The following is a 5020-nucleotide window of genomic DNA, read 5'->3' as shown; positions in this document are numbered from 1 at the left end:
CCCAGTCTCCTGCATATTCTCTCTGAGTCAGCATCTTCTCTGAAGTTGCATCAGGCCTTTGGCCCACCAGGGCAGGCTTCAGGCAGGTCAGAAGAACAAGGGATGGGTCTGGGGCTGGAGAGGATGTGGCCAAACAGATTGGATACTGGAGACAAAGCTGTGAAGGAGGCCCAGCCAGCCTGGGAGGCCCTCCATTTCTGGGGAGCAGTCACGCCTACCTGGGATGCCCTCCTTGTCCCGCTGGTTCTCAAAGAGACAAGCGGGCACATGTGCACACACAGACACACACACCCTTGCGGGTAAGGAGTTTTAATGGCCCATGTTAGTCACCCTGCATCAGAGGCATCAGTGTCCTGGGCTCTCACCTCTTTTCTGGACACAATTCTCAAATGTGACAGCTAGCTGACACAACTCATGTGTTAAGGGGTCAGACCACTCTCAATTGCTATGAGCTTACTCTCTGCCAGCAAATGCTCACAAGGAACCCAGGAGGGAGAATTTCTCATCTCCACTTTATAGATAGAGACCAAGTTTCAGAGAGGAGCTTGCCCAATTTCACATAATCAGAAAATGTTGGCACTCTACCATCTAACTCCACTGCCCCGCTTCTACAATTCCTTTTTTTTTTTTTTTTGAAACAGAGTTGCCCAGGCTGGAGTGCGGTGGCTTGATCTCTCGGCTCACTGCAACCTCTGCCTCCCAGGTTCAAGCAATTCTCCTGCCTCAGCCTCCCCTAGTAGCTGGGATTACAGGCGCCCACCACCATGTCTGGCTAATTTTTGTGTTTTTAGTAGAGATGGGGTTTCATCATGTTGGCCAGGCTGGTCTCAAACTCCTGACTGCAGGTGATCCACCGCCTCAGCCTCCCAAAGTGCTGGGATTACAGGCGTGAGCCACCATGCCTGGCCTTATGATTCCTTTTTCTTTCCCAATTATTCACACTAAGAAAAATGGGTGGAAATTGTAGGGAATTTAATTTTGCCTTAATATAAAGATTGTATATGCCCAGGAGCCATCAAACATGAGTTACCTTAGGCAGTACTGAGGTTCCCATCCTCCAGGTATGCAAGCAGAAGCTCACCGACCCCTCGGTGGAGATGCCCAGAGAGTGAGGGACAGCGAACTGAATGAAACTTCTATGTTGCCGGGGGCGATGGCTCATACCTGTGATCCCAGCACTTTGGGAGACCGAGGTGGGCGGATCACCTGAGGTCAGGAGTTTGAGACCAGCCTGACCAGCATGGAGAAATCCCATCTTTACTAAAAATACAAAACTAGCCGGGCATGGTGGTACATGCCTGTAATCCCAGCTACTCGGGAGGCTGAGGCAGGAGAATCTCTTGAATCCAGGAGGCAGAGGTTGCAGTAAGCCGAGATCGTGCCACTGCGCTCCAGCCTGGACAACAAGAACGAAACTCCGCCTCAAAAAAAAAAAAAAAAGAAAGAAACTTCCATGTCGTGCCGGCCCTAGGATCTTGCAGTTTTGTGATCAGTGAATCCCCTTTTAACCACAGGCTTATGAGTTAGGATTGCATTCAGCTGTAAGTTGCAGAAAAACCCAAGTAATTACAGCTGAAGCAAATAGGAACATATATTTCTCATGAATCCAAAGCCTAGACATAGGAAGTGCTGGCATTCTTTTGGTGGCTGGTAGCTCTGCCTTTCTCTTGACCTTCTCTTCAAGGTTGCCACATGCCTTAGGAGCAGCTCCTGACTTCATGTTCCCACCATACTCAAAGGCAGGAAGCATGGAGTAGTTGGCGGCTGGGAAGGGGGGAGAAGGAGCAGAGAGTTTCTTCTTGCACACCCTCTTTTTTTTTTTTTTTTTTTTTTTGAGACGGAGTTCCGCTTTTGTTGCCCAGGCTGGAGTGCAGTGGCGTGATCTCGGCTCCCTGAAACCTCCACCTCCTGGGTTCAAGCAATTCTCTTGCCTTCAGCCTCCCGAGTAGCTGGAACTACAGGCACCTGCCACCACGCCCAGCTAATTTTTTGTATTTTTAGTAGAGACGGGGTTTCACCATTTTGGCCAGGCTGGTCTTGAACTCCTTACCTCAGGTGATCCACCTGCCTCGGCCTCCCAAAGTGCTGGGATTACAGGTGTGAGCCATGGCACCTGGCCCATGCTCTCTTCTTGTCTTTCCCCAAATGCTCAAGGCCGACTTCTCTTCATATCTCAGAGGCTAGAACTTGGTTATCTGACTACCTCTAGCTGCAAGGGATGCTGGGAAAGCAAAGGGAATAAGATCCTTCTCCTGGAGCCAGGCATACTGATGCCCAAACAGTATTGGGTTTCAGTTGGCAGGGAAGGGGGCAATGGCTATTAGGAAACCAGGTAATGGTGTCTGTGAATTATGTGCTCAACAAGAGAAACTTTCAATACCTTAACCCAGGAGGAGTCTCAGGCCCTGAGGCAGGGCTGAGTCATGCTTCTTGGTGCCACATTCAGTCCTAGAGATCTGCATTCATGTCCTCTTCATGTGTTCACTGAATGACCATAGTGTGCCTGGCACCATGTTTTGGACTGTGGGGGGCATAAGGAAAATGTCAAAATGTCCCTGGTCTCCAAAAGTAAGTAGGCAGTTGGGCTTTGGGCTCTGCAGAAGCAAGTGACCAAGAGCCCAACCTTTATATAGCTTGCATTTTGTTTCCAACGGCCAGTACTGCTGTAGACTCTCAATTTCTGTTGCTTTTCAGCATCACACGCCTGCATAGCAGAGGCATAGTCTAACCACAGCTCAAAGAACCAGATGGTCCCAACTTACAATGGTTTGACTATTTTTCAACCTTATGATGGTGTGAAAGTGACATGCGTTCAGTAGAACATCAGTAAATTACATGAGATATTCGACACTTTATTCTAAAATAGGTTTTGTGTTATTTTGCTCAGCTAATGTAAGCATTCTGATTGAGCACATTTAAGGTAGGTTAAGCTAAGCTATGATGTTCAGTAGGTTAGGTGTATTAAATGCTTTTTTTTTTTTTTTTTTTGAGACAGGATCTCACTATGTCACCCAGGCTGGAATGCAGTGGCATGATCATGGCTCACTACAGCCTTGACATCCTGGGCTCAAGCGATCCTCCCCCCTCAGTCCCCCAAGTAGCTGGAACTACAGGCGTGTGCCACCATACCTGGCTAATTTTTTTTTTTTTTGGCCGGTGGTGGAGATGGAGTCTCTCTCTGTTGCCTAGGCTGGAGTGCAATAGCACGATCTTGGCTCACTTCAGCCTCCACCTCCCAGGTTCAAGCAATTCTCCTGCCTCAGCCTCCAGAGTAGCTGTGACTATAGGCACATGCCGCCACATCCAGCTAATTTTTTTTTTTTTAATATTTTTAGTAGAGATGGAGTTTCACTGTGTTGCACAGGCTGGTCTCGACCTCCTGAGCTCAGGCAATCTGCCCACCTCGGCCTCCGAAAGTGCTAGGATTACAGGCATGAGTCACCAGGCCCGGACTTATTTTTTTATATTTTTAGTGGAGATGGGGTTTCACCATGATGCCCAGGCTGGTCTTGAACCCCTAGGCTCAAGCAATCCATCCACCTCAGCCTCCCAAAGTGCTGGGATTACAGGCGCCAGCCACCACACCTACCCATTAAATGTATTTTCTTTTTTCTTTTTTTTTTTTTGGAGAGAATCTCACTCTGTCACCCAGGCTGGAATGCAGTGGCACGATCTTGGCTCACTGCAACCTCTGCCTCCCGGGTTCAAGTGATTCTCCTGCCTTAGCCTCCTGAATAGCTGGGATTACAGGCATGCGCCACCACACCTGGCTAATTTTTTGTATTTTTAGTAGAGACGGGGTTTCACCGTGTTAGCCAGGATGGTCTCGATCTCCTGACCTCATGTTCCACCCGCCTCAGCCTCCCAAAGTGCTGAGATTACAGGCATGAGCCCCTCGCCCAGCCTAATTTTTGTATTTTTAGTACAGATGGGGTTTCACCATGTTGGCCAGGCTGGTCTCGAGCTCCTGACCTCAGACGTTCCACATGCCTTGGCCTCCCACAGTGCTGGAATTACAGGCATGAGCCACCGCGCTGGGTCCAGAGCTTTTCAGCACGTAGTCTCATTTGTTTATTTTTGCTATTGTTGCCTGTGCTTTTGGTGTCTTATCCAAAAAATCACTGTCAAATCTAATGTCGTGTAATACTTCCCCTATATTTTCTTCTAGGAGTTTTAAGGTTTCAGATCTTATATTTAGGTCTTTAATCAATTTTGAGTTTATTTTTGTGTGTGCTATAAGATAAGGGTCCAATTCCATTCTTTGGCATGTGAATATTCAGTTTTCCCAACACCAGTTATTGAAAAGACTATCCTGGCCGGGCGCGGTGGCTCACGCCTGTAATCCCAGCACTTTGGGAGGCCGAGGCGGGCGGATCACAAGGTCAGGAGATCGAGACCACGGTGAAACCCCGTCTCTACTAAAAATACAAAAAATTAGCCGGGCGCGGTTGGGGGCGCCTGTAGTCCCAGCTACTCGGGAGGCTGAGGCAGGAGAATGGCGTGAACCCGGGAGGCGGAGCTTGCAGTGAGCCGAGATCGCGCCACTGCACTCCAGCCTGGGCGACAGAGCGAGACTCCGTCTCAAAAAAAAAAAAAAAAGAAAAGACTATCCTTTCCCTAGGGTGTCTTCTTGGTGCCCTTGTTGAAACTTAATTGACTGTACAGGCTTGGGTTTATTTCTGGGCTCTGTATTCTCCCCTTCTCCTTCTAACTTCTTAGACATTGGGTATCTTTGGGAACTTCTTAGACACTGGGTATCATTGGGTTTCCAGCTTGCCATCTCTCCTTCATAGGTTTTCTCTGAATGGGGAGAGCTCATGTAACACAATGGAAGTCTGGTTATCAGTCTGATACAGTTAGTACAGGACAGCATATTCTACCAAGGTATGGTTCACATTGTTTTGCTGTGACTTACAAGGGGGTGTTCTAAGTACAACCATAGATTACCTCCAAACTCCCCAGCCCTTGCATCCTAAGCCCAACATCCAGGACCGCACGTTTGGCTCAGTTCTGGTGGCTG

This window comes from Papio anubis, chromosome 6, assembly GCF_008728515.1.
Source record: "Papio anubis isolate 15944 chromosome 6, Panubis1.0, whole genome shotgun sequence".
In the NCBI taxonomy this organism is placed as follows: Eukaryota; Metazoa; Chordata; class Mammalia; order Primates; family Cercopithecidae; genus Papio; species Papio anubis.
The sequence above is the reverse complement of the archived record's forward strand: the minus strand, read 5'-3'. Positions refer to the sequence as shown.